Consider the following 15617-nt stretch of genomic DNA (forward strand, 5'->3'; position numbering starts at 1 on the left):
GCAGCTATGCGTTTATTTATATACCAGTATACCAGTGTCTCCAGTTCGAACAGACTTCGCTCGACACATAGCTTTATATGAAGTCTTACTTTTTTACAAATTCACGCAATCAAATCTTCAACATGATTTATTAATATATATAAACTGACCCTACTTATCGATTCTATACAAAACTTTTAGTATCCATAGCATCATAGTTTTTTCATTATTTTGATCTGTTGTTTTTATTAATTATTTGTACTTGACCTGTATTTCTTTTAGTATTGTTCCACACAGCACATTTGTTCAAAATGTTACTCCTACGTAATTTTCTCTAATGAACAAACAGTGCCTTAAGTAGAGTGAATTACCAAATATTATCGTATAATTCTGTTCTTATAGAATACTGACTGCTAGTTGGCTTATTAAAGATACCATAGTATTTTCAACAGGTTCTGATTTCCAATATAAATAAAGCATACAGACATAAAGTCAGAAATAAAATAAATAAGGCTACTGAACATAAAAAATGTAATAAAAATTACATACAATTCATCATCTTACACTAACAGGCTACCTGTTGCGGGCAGACCTTTGAGCAGTTCGGGCATGCAATGCAAGTCATGAACCATCAATCAAGCTGTCGAGGAGAGGCAATCAATTTCACTGCGACACTACCGCACGCGCTGCACACGTATTGAGCTGGAGTATGCAACACTTTCACTGATACACCACGATGTCATTAATATTAGGACTAATAGAAACTGCTAGCAGTTGACAACTTCGAATTCCGAAATCGAGTTTTGATAATCATGAATAAAACATTTAGTATGTTGTTAAATCACTTTTCTATACAATACATCGATTCATATAACTTTAATCGTATATTTATTGCAATGAAATGAAAGATTTTGTCCGTTGGGTAGCTCTATTCGATTTTACGTGCCGTGTTAGTTTTGTTATTGTGTTCTTGCTGCGATCTTATCATTAAAACATTTTAACAAAATTTGAATACAGAAAGCAGGTAAACGCAACGAGTTACTCTTTTAGTATTGAGGGATCAGTGTGCAATCAGAGAAACTCCACAACACTCTGAAAGTGCTTTTGGTAAATTGGGTGTGTTTTAATAAAACAGAACCTTTCTGAACTTAAGCTCGTAATAGCATTAACATACATCCCACTTAACGATTTTCATAAATATGCAACGTTCTACTGTATTAGGAAGTAGAACTCTAATATAGGGTTAAGACAAAGAAAATTGAAAGCTAGCATTTCGTATGCTTACAGCATTATTTCGGTTTGAAAGTCAATATGTCATGTTCTCTTATATTTGTACCCAAATGTCTGAATAGTGTCAAATTGATATAAGTAGGCATTTTTATTTGAATTAAAAAGTAATACATTGGCAGTGTATATTGTTGCCCTTTAGTAAGGGCAGTGAGTTCTTAACACCATTATAGCTAAGACATAGTACAGCCTCTAATCAGTCTTAGTTTAGATTTTACGCCTGAGTTTTCTTTTTTCGCGATAAATATTATACTTATTGTTACGCTGTGAGGTTTTCATTTTCAAGACCCCTATCTGACCTCCGAACATTACAGGTGTCTAGGTTAAAGATGATAAAAAAATTTAAACATCTTAATTCGCTGGTGTTATATTACTATCAACATGTTCAAAAGGATTATTCAGATAAGTATGAAAGGACCAATATTTAGCCACTACGTACTACGCATTTATCAGCGGGCTGGCGGGCGGTGCACTTTGTTGCACGACTACCACTGCATGTGCGGAAGTGGCTAAATATTGGTGATATTCTTACTTAGGATGGACTTCCGCAAAGTAACGCCTGATTCAATTAAATATTAAAGATTATTCAGATGGTCAAGGACGTTTGATAGAAAAATTATTGTTGGAAGAAGAACATAAAAGTTTGAGAGTCACTGTAGTGGAGTTGTCTACTACGAGTGATCTCGTGTTCGTCTCTTCTATTTACGAGCATACAGATAATTACTAAGTTAAAGATTGTTATTGTTAAGAAGTACTAGATATACTTCTAGAAGGTAAGGTAAAATATTAACAGGCTTAACTTTAGCAAATTCAAAAAATTTCTCGTCAACCGAGGACTTATGCTTGGATGCGTGTTTAACATGTAACCAAACTTGTTTCCTTTAGTATTTCTATAAAAAGTTCAAAGTAAACCGAACCAAACTTACAACTTGAACTTAACGAAATCTCCACAAGTGTTAAGCGAGTAGAACACGATTTGAAGCAAACTTCGGTAAACTTTGAAAGCCTTTAGATGAGAACTTTTCATTGTAACCCTGTCGTAAGATGATTAAGAAAATATTTTCTTACAGTACATATTGGTTAATTAAAACTGCGCTAGATATAATATTAGTATTACACTAACTCTTTGTGATAAATGGTTTACTTGTGAAATGAGATTAATTTTGAAATTTGCGTCTCTTTTTTTTTAATTTAGACATAAGCCTATCCCACAGATATAGAATCGGACTGAATGCAAGCGGCCTGCATCATGTGTCTGAAATTATGTTTGAACTTATGTCTTATTGAACACGATTAACCCTTTCGTTACTAGCGCCCGAGTTAGACGGCATCCACCTTGTAATGTGAGCTTATGTGTAGATCCGTGTTTTAAGATTTATTACAGCCAAATAAATTACTAAAAATTATTCTAACTTCTATTTTTAATTAATATACCAGTAAAATCTTCAATTATGTAACACAAATGAGAAAATTCGAACATCAGCTTACCGCCATACAATGTGCGCACTTCGCGGCGCATATGCCCGGTTCAGTAGCGTCAATTCGGCGGAACGGACTGCCGTAAGGAAAGGGTTAAAAGCTCTTCTCATGTAGTTAATAAATAATATGCTGGATGTAGGCTTCCAATCGGACCGATTGGAAGCTTCCAACGACTTTGTCTGTCCGCCTTGGGAGTCGATATTCTAAGCTGCGCTTGCCTGTTCATGTTCTCCACCTTAGAACGTTAACTTCCCAGCGACCACGTGTTCTGCGCACTAGAATTTCCTTTGTGGCACGGTTGGACGAAACATATAAGACCAACTGCTACGTTTTTAATGACACGCGAAGCAGATGAATAATTAAAACATGAAAAAATGTTTTTAAAATTAAACATTATATAAACATCATTGAATCAATCCAAAATATTACTTGTTACGTTTGCTATGAAACTTGTTGTTGCTGCGGACATCGCGATACTTGATATAAACGTACAATCGCGTGTATTATGCACATGTGAAACCTTAGCTTCGTGCAATAAGAGCCTTTATACCACCATGCTAAGGTTCAATATTTTAAAACTAACCGCATTATAGGTTCATTGTAAAACGAAGAGTTAAGCTTATGTATTGTTCATACCATTTCGATCGCTTTCAATCTCATTAATTAGTTAAGCCGTGTCTGATTATTTCCGTGCCATGAGAGATTAGGTATTACTAAGGATTCTACATTCGTATATATATACGCACGATGCAATCCTTGTGAACAGCTTATAATAAATGCTATTTATAAAAGAATATTAAAAATTAATAACAAACAGCTGTCGTTGTCATCCAGTCAGCTATTAAAATATTTTTTTTTAAATCAAGTCAAAGATAATGGTTCCGTATAGATAAAATTTTGTTGAGCAATGTAGCCCTGCGGTAGAGGACTAAGGCTTGCAATCTCATGTCGCGGATTCGATTCCCGGGATAAAACTTGTTAATCAACACTCTGTGCATTAAATAAATATAATTGCAACTGATCACAAACAAGTTATATATAGGATGGGCAGCAATGTCCTCTGCGTACCATTATATCACACTGCGATTCCCTCATAGATATCTTTATTCCCCAAAGATCCCTATGTCTTTCAGTGTGCTTGAAACGAATAGGTTATATGGGATTGACATAGATACAACAAAAAATATAAGATAAATTAAACGTATTTTAGTACATAACATATTTGAACGACGGTGTCGAATAAATGGAAAGGAAAACCATAATAATATTATAAATATAACATAAATTGTTACCTATTAAAATATTTAAGTTTAAACTTTTGTTTAAAATTTATTTACCGATGTACATAACTTTTACACAGTTTTACACTGCCTGATCACTTGGTTTTCTAGCTGTAAGCATTAAGCGGCAATAGTGTATTCGACCTAATACTTGTCTAATTAGATCACAGTAAATAAGAAGTCCGTATTCATATTGAACAGGAGTAAGCCCTTCAGAAATTCGGGTGATACTTTTGTCAAGTAAGAAAAAGACCAATATTTAGCTACTTCCGCACATGCAGTGGTAGTCGTGCCATGAAATGCACCGCCCGCCAGCCCGCTGATAAATGCGTATGCGGCAAACAATGCGAATCACACAACCGCCGCCACCAAATTACTCAACACGTGTTTCACCCCTCCACGGGGCATTTTCAGGAGCCATGTCACACCGATTAGTGCCAAACACAGAGTCTCAGAGTCAATCAGAGATCTCTCGGCGGTGCATTTCATTGCACGACTACAACTGCATGTGCGGAAGTGGCTAAATATTGGTCATTTTCTTACTTAGGATGGACTTCCGCGAGGTAACGCCTGATTCCATTAAATATACTTTTGTCAATTTTAAACATAAATAACCTCACCTGTTGGTGAAGGGCGCTAAAGGAAGTGACAACAATCAGTCGCTAAGTTTAATACTTTTACCTTCGATTATTCGGAAGATCTTATTACAAATAAAGAATGTCTTATTGATAAAAAGTTATAATGCCAATGAAAAGTATTTCATGTAATTAGTGAAACTTTGTAGTGTCTGTAACACTTTTTTTTCAATCGATGGACGCTCACTGCAAGGTAAAGGCTTCTACCAAAGATCGCCACGATGTGGGGTTCTGCGCTGCCCGCATTCAGCGACTTCTCGTGGGCTTAACTATGTCGTCGGTCTACCTACTGGTGGGCGTACTCACGCCGCGTCTACCGGCTCGTGGTCGCCACTCGAGAACCTATCGGCCCCAATGGCCATCGTTTGCACAATCGATGTGCCCCGCAGTTACGTCGGTGATCTTGGATCTTTTGCAAATATTCTTATTTCTGATTCGATCTCACATATTTAATAATAAATCCTAAGGAAATCTTACTTATATTTTTTTAATTACTGCCGTTGTTTTTATTAAAAAAAAAAAACTGGAGCATCATCCGACAGGTATGAGAAAATTTCTAGCTTTAAAACTTTTAGCAAGTCTTTTCCATTTAAGTGTCGACCAATAACTGAATAGACCAAAGACGGCAATTGTCAACACTACCCTTTGGGTACAAGAACAGCAAAAATATTTAACGAACAGAGGTTTACCGGTGGTTACTTACGACCACAATATCAGCGTTCAAGCCAAAAATAAGCAATGTACGAGGAAATATGTATATAATGCATTACTCACAACAAGGTTGGCAGTAAATTCACACTAAGGAAACACCAGGGAGTTATTCCGAAAATTTCCTCAATCTCGTCCATAACATAAATTTACCGAAAGGCGAGGCTTTGTTCAAAATTTACGATCAATTCCATTTACTAAGAAAATCAGTTTCGCCAGAAAATCCTTTGTTATCGGAAAACAAACTGTTAAGTCTATCAAATAAACCAATGCCCCACCAATACATAGCTAAAATATATTATTTTTAAAACCGGTATTCTAAAATAAATGCAATGTGCCGAAAGATTAAAAGGAAATAGTTTGTTTATCAATGCAAAAATGATTTAATAATCTAAACTATACAATCTGACATATGACAGACGATGACAACTTTTGCGTCATGTAAATAGATTCGTCATTAACTGTCATCACAATCAAGTAACTCTAGTTGAAAATGTTTATGTTGACGCATAAAACATACACAATGCAAATTTGTTTTTAAACTGTTAATAATTCAAGACACATAGTAACACAACATTTTATATTAATTTGCTATAAATAATATTATATACCTTTTTGAACGAATCAGGAAATATTTATTCTTTAAAAAAACAAACGACACAAAAACCGGTACGTGTTTACAATATTATAATGCGCAGAAGACGAACGGAAGCGTGCACAGATAATACGTCCGACCGCAAAGCGCGCCAAACCGCGACTGGCCGCTGCGGCTAGGATATGCGTCGTCGACACATCCATTGCCACAAGCGAGTAGTGATATTACAGTGGTAAATATATGCCAGGTACTTTTCGTTAATTGCATACAATAATTGCACTAGTTTTAAAGCTGCGACGTTGTCTTACCCGGCCGCAACAAGCGTAAACCAAAATAGTAACACAGATATTGAAAATACAGAATTTGTCTATTTTATTTAGAATAACTACAAGACGATACGGCTCGGAGCTCCCCTTAACAGGTCGACCGACGACATAGTAGTGCGAAGTCGGTAGATGCGGACAGAGCAAAACCGGTAATCAGGGCAATCTTTGGGAGAAGCCTATTGGCATCCAGACGATTTGCGATAGACTTTATAGCATAGAGGAGGGGTTCAACCTGCGGTTTTCAAACCTCATGCGACTCTTTCAAGTATTATTTGCAGCTTTGATAATAAACTTCAGTATCATTTTCATTTTTGTGTTCAAAAAGATATGTTGTTTTGTTATTTTAATTTATATATATATATATATATATATATATATATATATATATATATATATATATCAAACACCGATCAGTATTACCTAACAAGTCTCTGTAAGAAATTTCAGAAAAGTGCTTTTACCAATTATTAACCCAATTTGAAGGAATTATCAAGAGAAGTAAAATAAATCTGTGTTAATATTAAAATTTAATTTTAATACACATTTTGTACTTTTACCTATATGATATTAATAAATATAATTTCAGAGTCATACCTTTTAAATACGTAATCAATAGCGACTCGCGAAAAAATTAAATTTTGGAAAAAATGGCTCAGATTATAAATGAGTTTAGCCATCCACGTGTATAAAAATAAATTTTGATTGAAAATGGCACCAATACGACTTTATTGCAAAAATTTATTACAAAAATAACGCAGCGATTCCTTGAAGGTTCCGGCGAATGAAACGTATTCTATATTATTTATTAACTATTCATTTAAAAACGTTGTAAATTTATCAAACTTTTTTTGGCGCTGAAACACTGCAGTGTCCTTGACCTGGCAACATGGGTTCTCTTACGTCAGCCTAATTGTAGTACAGTGTCACTAACACATCGATAAAAAATTTTAATGTGTTGAACGCTGAGTAGAATCCATTAGTTATAGAACGCGTTCGGTTCATCACCACCACGTCAACGGATAGATAGCCTCTAAAGATCGCCACGACCACCGGTCCAGCGAATTGCAGCGACCTAGACTATGTCGTCCCTCCTTGATAGGCGGAAAGGATACTAGGGAAGAATTCCTCTCATACTGCAAGGAAATAATTAAAAAAGTGATACAAAAAAATAAAAATTAAAGAAAATAAGAAAAAATTTAAATAGACAATAAGAAAAAATGTGATAAAATGTAACTCAAAATGTGATATAAAATGTAAACGAAAATAAATAAAGATATAATGTAACATGTAATGAGGGAGGAATGAAAGGTCACAGAGTAAAAGGGAAAGATAGCAGAAATGTGGCATGAAAGAATAGATTGAAAGAATATGTGAAGAACAAAAGGAGAGAATGGAAATAATAAATATGTGAAAAAATAAATTGCCCGTAAAGTCCCTGTCCCACCAAAGATAGGGGTACGAGAGGCCCCCGCAATTAAAAAAAAAATAAAAAAAGACTATGTCGTCAGTCCACCTACTGGAGGGCCTATCCGTCCTATCCTAACCGTTGCGTCTATTGCGTCTATAGCGAAAAATAATAATGTGATATAAAGTAATAACACAATATAAAGAAATTGTAAAAGAGTAATGAGGGATGAATGAAAGGCGATACAGAGCGAAAGGGAAAGACAGAAGAATTGTCGTAAGAATGAAAAGAACGGAAGATACCATATGATGTATGAACGAAGATAATGAAAATATGAGAAAAATGTCCGTGAAAAAATAAATACATGTAGCTAGTCCCTGTCACACACCAGATAGGGGGTACGAGAGGCTCCCAAATAAACAAAACAATACTAAAGTGCTATCCGTGCCAGCGCATAAAAGGATTAGAATAATCGAATGCATATACAGGTGTAATCATATGTACGGTTTATTATTTCTTTTAAAATAATCACTTCTATAAATATCCTTAATACAGTATTTACAGCAATTCATTCGAAAGCTCAACTATTAACTACAGTTTTTACTCATTTTAATTTAATAAACTTTTTAAAAACCGTTTGTATAATGTAAAACATAATATAGTTAGGTAAAAGGTTTTTTTTTAAATTTGTGGTATATTTGTATTAAAATTTATCAATATACGCTACCAAATTACGTTTTAAATCAAAAGATTACATTAATACAATTTGAATATAAATGTAGAAATTGATATAATCTTCGCATCTAATCTTCGAAGACCGTAAAGCACTTTAAATACTACCGGAGCGAGGCTCCACGTTCTGAATATAAAAGGAAAAGTTCGTAAGCCTGTGGCATTGCGGCAAGCTGTACTTATACAGGATTAGATACAGGTTATACAAAAAGAATGAAATAATTATCACTCGGTATGCCACACACCTTAGTATTAAACTGAGCTCCGTGGATTTTCTTTGTACATTGTTCGTTATAATAGATATTTTTTTTGTCGATTATCTGAATTGGCAGTGGGCGGGGCATTGCTCGGACAACAGATCGCCATTTGGGACGAAAACTTCTCGAACGTTGAGAGTCAGTAGACGCGGCGTGAGTAAGCTGCCCACTGAGTACCAATGACAAAACCAACGTCGCGGAATTTCGCTGGATGCGGGTAGAACAAGATCGGTCAGCTATCTTTGAGGGAGGCTCTACCGCTTTGTCGTGGTCATCTATTGCCTTGCAGTAGGCACCTATGGGTTGATATGGTGATGATAGTGAAATTCGATATATACCAATAACTCTCTCTTGGACCATTTCTTTCGAAATGAACTAGACATAGTTATGTGCCCTTTTGCACATCTTTTTTATCTTTTATGACGGACTTATAGAACATTGTAAGGGGGAAGCCTATAATCCGAAAAGCTCTCAACTCTTCTTAGAAATAATTTTATTCTTTACCTTTGTTCACTATACTAAAAATAACGCTAGCCGACAATAGGCTTTGCCTTAGTGACTTCATTCCCGGTACAGCCATTAAAACGCGTGTACAAGTACGTAAGTTTTGTTTACCTTCAGACATTAAACACGCGGTGCTGGCGGTGTAACATACCGAGCAAGTTCCCTTACAGTGTTAAATAGGAAATATGTTGTGTTTCCTTTTTTATATTTTAACTATAAATAGGAATGGTTGTCAATGTTGCCATTATCGGCGACACTGGCTTTGGTAAGACGGGAAGAGCATCCGCATATTTAGGAGTCATTGCTTGTAGTTGAATGATATGCAGTTCAGTTTCTAAGAAGTCTTTAAGAATTATTTCCTCTAATAAACAGAGATGTCATGCTTTTCTATCGTATCTAAAGTGCGTTTTTTGCGTATTTATATTCAGGCCTTAAATCTTGAAACGGAAGGGGTCTTATCTTTATTAACGGTATTTTTTTATTAGAATCTTCATTATTTAAAATTTGTTGCTAGCTGTTACTCTTTCACTAAACACTTAGGTTATTTAGAGTCATGGCGCTGGGATAATGATGCGATAAGTCAATAGAGAGGTACATTCTCGAGTTTTCTAGAAGTAAGTATTAAGAATAACGAGAATCTTAGACAAACATAACGGACTTAGTTATGTGGCTCGGCAAGTTCAATTGCCAGTGGGCAGGCCACACACATGACGCGTTTAACTGATGGGACTGTTGGGACCTCAGGGCCTTGAAGGAGACACCACGTGCGGGATATATTTATCATAAAAATTATATTAATAATATACTAACTAAATATATACTATATTAATAATTATCCCGATTATTCATCGTATACGACATTTACACACAAGGTAGACAGACAACCCTGTTAATCGTCGGAAGACACTGGATGAAGTCCTGCTTTGTCTGTCTTACAGGAAATCTATAAAGGAGACCAATAACCGCCATTGGACATAGGGTAAAATGATTATGATTAGGTGTTGTTCTTTATCTAGTCCTAGTTGGACTAGATAAAGAACGTTGTCGAAGTTGTTCTTTATCTAGTCCAACTAAATGTGCCATTGTGAGAAAAACTACCTCGTGTTTATTTGACTTTAATTTTAAATCGTTCAGTACTTGCTTTTGTTATGCAAAATGCATCTATTAATAATACTTTTCTGTATTGAGACACTTCTAGCAGTGATTGTAAAATGTTGAATCCATCGATCGATTAGTGTGATTTGTGTAGTGTGATCAAACAGAAAAGTTCACTAACTTAAAGAGTATGTGTGGGCAAAACATCGCATGTTTTTGTTGACCCGGCTTCGAGTGGGAGTTCGCTACCCACGCCGGGTGCTATATTACGTTATCACTAATTACGTAACAAAGTTACGTGGCTCTAATTGAGTTTATATTGTAACTTTATTAAGCGTGTTTTTATATTTTGTTTTGTTTACGTTTCTGGGATAAGCAACAACAAGTATAAAACATGATACAAATGTCAAAAAAAATTCCTTGAATTCATCATTTTTACTTCAGCTACAAGACAGTTCATTGTTGGATGTAAGCTTCCCTCTAATATTTTTAGTAGAAACTTTGCTTTCTTGTATTTAACAGATTTGAATGTTGTATTCCAACTTATATATTTGTGTATTTAAAAACTAATTATTTCACTTTTTCCAAAAATTGTAAACATGCACGCCTATGGCTAAGAAAACTAGTAAGTTTTTCTAGATTCGAAAACCTTAAAATATTCTCTCCAAGTAAAGGAGAGCCGGACATTGATAGAGCAAATAATTAGCCTGGCCAATAATACTGTTACAATTAAAAATAAAAATGTTACTTTTGAAATTCGAATCTGACATTATCATATGATTGTTTATTGTGTCTTCTTATTTTTCCGATAATATATAGTAAAATACATTGTAGTATTACAATAGTGTGGTGATAAAGAGAACCGAATAGCCTGGCCATTAATACTGTTATAATTAAAAAATTAAAATGTTACTTATGAAATTCGAATCTGACATTATCATATGATTGTTGTGTCTTCCTATTTTTCCGATAATATATAGTAAAATACATTGTGGTATTACAATAGAGTGTGGTGATAAAGAGAACCGAATCGCTGTGATTGCTTTACATAAAGTATTTAGGTACAGAGCCAAAAAAAAGAAAATCCTCCATGTGTTTGGTATAAGTCAAATATTTGTAATTACTTTTGTATTTGTCTCTGTGTGACAGAAATAGATCAGGCCGCCCACGTAGTGTTCATATATAAAAGGTTATCAAAGCAGTGAGGGAAAGTATTCGAAGAAATCCTGTACGTAAGCAAAAGGCTTTAATTCGGGGACGGACGTATTTTAAAAGATGACTTAGGTCTTGCGGTCTAGTGTCTTGCTATAAGAAACGCATTGATCATTTCTTAACTGATAATTTAAAAAATAATAGGGTACAATTATAACTTCTACTGAAGAGATACGCAAAGAGAGGTTAGAGAAAAATTCATTTTACTATTTTTTTATTACAATTGAGCAACAATTTTTTAAAAATAGCCGTATACCTAAAGCTCTAAATAAGCTTTTCAAATTCGTCAAAAGAGTAAAAGGTAAAATGCTTACCTCCGACTTCAGTGATGGTTTGGTAAGGTATTAGCTATGAGGAGTAACTCATTGCTTAAAGGACTCTAATGCAGCCAATGAACACCACTTCTAATACTAATTATATATCTTTAATAGTTTTGGATTAACGTATTAAACTAAACCACTTTACTAAGTGTATTGCTTCATAGTTAAAATGATTAATTAACTCATACATATCAGCCGATAGACGCCCACTCTTATATTGATCAGGACATTTTAAATTTGATTTTATGCAATTTTAATTTAATAGTTAGAGATTAATTTGATTAAACTTACCACAGCACGGTTTAATGTTCACTCGAGCATTGAAGAGGTACCAATGCCTGTAAAGGAATAGTTAAAATTAATATAAAACTTAAAATAACGAATATAGAAAAAAAACTTAAGGGAATACGGTTACATGAACTTAAATGACTGTTTTAGTACCGGAGAATTGAGTAAAAATCACACGCTGGTTGTTTTATGAATGAAAATCATTAAACGTATGTCAAATAATAAAGGTTTAAAATTAAGAACCCAAAAACAGATAGTCACACAAATAACTTCATATGATTATTGATATAATGCTTATCGTCATTCGGGGTAAGATTCTCGTAATACAAAGTGTTAGTAGAAGATGGAAATCCTGGTTAAAAATCTGACACCACTGAGCCGCAATGTCAAAAATTAAGATTGACCTAATTCGTCGACCTTCGTAAGAAGACGGCACTCTAAGAAGATATCATCATCATCCGCTTCCCCCATACAGCATCTACCGACAAGTGGTCGCAACTTTCGGTCCCAACCACCGCTGGTTACACGAGAAATGTGCCCCACTGTCACTTCAGACAAAGCAATTCTTCGAGCTGCGACAGTGATCATTTTTTTATTTTATTCGATCTCGCAGCGAAGCTTGTAACACAGCCCTCTCCATTACCACAAGATAGTTCCAAATCCCTCCGTGAATCATGGAAAAACCCCAAGATCAAGGCTCGGTTATGTGAGTCACTTTAGAGAGTAACTTATTCTCTAAGCAAAGGAAGTATATTTTAGCTGTTGTAATCGTGACATTAAGCATTCGTGGCATTTTAACTTCACTGGTTATGTTACCATTACGTGGTAAAACATTCAAAGTTCGATTTATACTACTGTTTGTATCTATCCTGAGATTTTTTCTATTTTGTTATTCCGTCAACAGTGATTGGTAAACGTGCGGCCTTAAGAGATCGCGAACCGTAGCCTAAACAAAAAAAAAGAATATTTTGATGCCATGTTCTTAACTCTGTAAAGTAACTCGTCTGGATTACTTGATACGACATATTTTTTATTTCATTCGTTTTTCAGACGCATATTTGTTAAAATGTTAAAGCGCTTCAGTAGTTGCTACCACAGCTTGCTTCTCTTAGCAAAGTTGTCGTTCGGACGACAGAGATCAATTTTGATAGTCTCGTGCCCAAAGTAAACAAACAACAATACCAGGCAACTTTGATGAGGTTTATAAATGTTCTAGGGTGCTATAGTTTCACGATGGCTTCGAAGATAGCTTCGGTTTATTTCTATGCATATTGAAGATAAGACAAACTAATGCATGATGAATATTATAGCCAAAGTAAACAATCAATATTTTTATCTGGAAACATAATCCTTCACAATTATAAAAGACGTCTATTACAGTATTTTTGCAACTGAGGCAACAATATTAACATTTCTAAAATGGTTTATTGTGTTTTGTTCACTTACAGTTTTATACCTAAACCCATCTCTTCCTAAGTGATGACGTATTTATTATTTAAAAATTAATGGCACTAATGGGGTCAATACTATATGCCTTTCTATTTCAATTTATATAAGTAATTATTAACCGCACGACGCAGAGAAACAGCGCGGAAACATGTCTCAGGTATATCTTAGCACTTTGAACAAGTGTTGAATAATGTTGTACCTTTTCTTTGAGAAAAGGGGTGTCAAATTCAATAGTCTACCAATAAATTGGCATTGTTTTGTTGATCTTATAGTGCTGAAAGAAATTAAACTGTTGTTTTGTTGCTATAAACGCTGACAAGATACACGTATGCGTACACGATCTAATCTCGTCACAACTCACCGCTCGACGGCGCAATAACAATGCCCCGATTAGTCAAACAAAAGAGTTCACTTGTCTGACAGAAGCCGAGCGTGTCTGCTCCAAGCATACGTACATTATGGTTTTCTCGCAAGACAATCAAGTCATTAAAATAAGCTTCGAGACCTCACCGCGGTTGTGGCACTGACGGGTTAGGCCTTGCTGTCGTAGAACAACATGATAAATTAGATTTTTTCTCACAAAACAACGATGATATCTAAGTATTGTTACAAATTATACTTTTTCTTAATAAGGAATTAAGCAGTCCACTGCTTAGCAGTAAGCCGATAATGCGACGGGCCGCTCTAAGCCTCTTCGCATATAAACATGTCGCCTTAATGAAATAGAATATATTTAGTCATAATTACTTTGTGCTTTCATATTTTAATCTTGCATCGTATTCTCCTCCTAGTCGCATCGTTATCCTTTTCTTTTGCATAATTCATTATTAATTCTAATTTGTATCGCTAGGCTGTGAAAATGACTTCAGATAGTTGAGAGAGCATATCTTTTTTCTCCCAACTGCAAGTTACGACAGCGTATACAAAATTACTTATGGGTAAATGTAGTTAAATTCATAAAAATTAAAAATATTAATTTATGACTTTTACTAAATTAAATGAACCATTCATTTCTACATTATTATTTGAAGTCGCAGCCATAGCGCTACAGACCGTTAACTGCCTTGAGATTTAAGCCAATGTGCCGGGCAAACTCAGTAAAAGATTCTGCTGTGGATTTTTTTCTAGAAAAAGTCCAGTAACTTGAATGGAGTTATATTAAGGTTTTCGCAAAGGGTCACGTGGTTATGTCTTTTGGTTACGAATCGGGAACAGTGTCCGAGTAAGTATTGAAAAGTCTGTACTGTGGAGCCGTCACATGGGTATTCGATTCATTTCATGACCTTAAGCTATTAAGAGGACTTAAAGCCCTCACGGCTATAGAGCCGCTGCATGCAATTCGTATACACATGTCGGGATACTCAACCGTAGCCTGATATTCGGCTTTGTCTTCAACAAACCTTACTTCTTGTTGTTCCGGGCTTAGCAAATCAAATCTATGGGCTAAAATTGAACATTAAAATTATTCTAGGCAAAACCATCTGTACCATTGACAAACATGGCAAATCAGTGTCCCTCTAACGTCTTTTTTATTCTGACTCTGACTCTGTGTTTGGCACTAATCGGTGTAACATAATTCCTGAAGATGCTCCGTGGAGGGATGAAACACGTGTTGAGTAATTTGGCGGTGGCGGTTGTGTGATTCGCATTGTTTGCCGCATACGCATTTATCAGCAGGCTGGCGGGCGGTGAATTTTATTGCACGACTACCATTGCATGTGCGGAAGTGGCTAAATATTGATCCTTTTCTTACTTAGGATGGACTTCCGCGAGGTAACGTCTGATTCCATTAAAGTCTTTTTTATTTACTATTAACCTGTAGTACTCCTAGGGTTAAGTGGAATTCCATTGGAGGTTCAAGAAAACTATATCGCTAATGGCGGAAACATTGAAAAATGAATGCAGGGTGATAACAAGAAAGGTTTGAAGGTGTAAATGTATAACATATTTGTCTGTAAAAAGATTTAAAACTTCTCCGCCTATGTACAATCACTCCATGTAAATTAATCACTCTGTGGTAGGTAATATATTTCAAACATAAATACAGACCTTAAAAAAACAAAACA

General features: G+C 35.1%; 1 protein-coding gene across 3 annotated transcripts in view; it reads right to left on the bottom strand.

The window, feature by feature from the left end:
- Positions 1 to 15617, bottom strand: part of LOC137926837 (uncharacterized) — a 135125-nt gene that overhangs the window by 44129 nt on the left and 75379 nt on the right. For 2 of the 3 annotated variants that reach the window (XM_068770552.1, XM_068770553.1), the window contains one exon: positions 12106 to 12152. The gene's annotated coding sequence lies outside the window, so the exon portion shown is untranslated. Of the gene's footprint in view, positions 1 to 5979; positions 6101 to 12105; positions 12153 to 15617 lie in introns of those variants that run through there. The other variant, XM_068770555.1, reaches the window with a different exon arrangement.

The sequence above is a fragment of the Battus philenor genome, unplaced genomic scaffold, assembly GCF_028537555.1.
Source record: "Battus philenor isolate CCGP_79_NKW_IND1 unplaced genomic scaffold, ilBatPhil1.0.hap1 SCAF_3, whole genome shotgun sequence".
Taxonomy (NCBI): Eukaryota; Metazoa; Arthropoda; class Insecta; order Lepidoptera; family Papilionidae; genus Battus; species Battus philenor.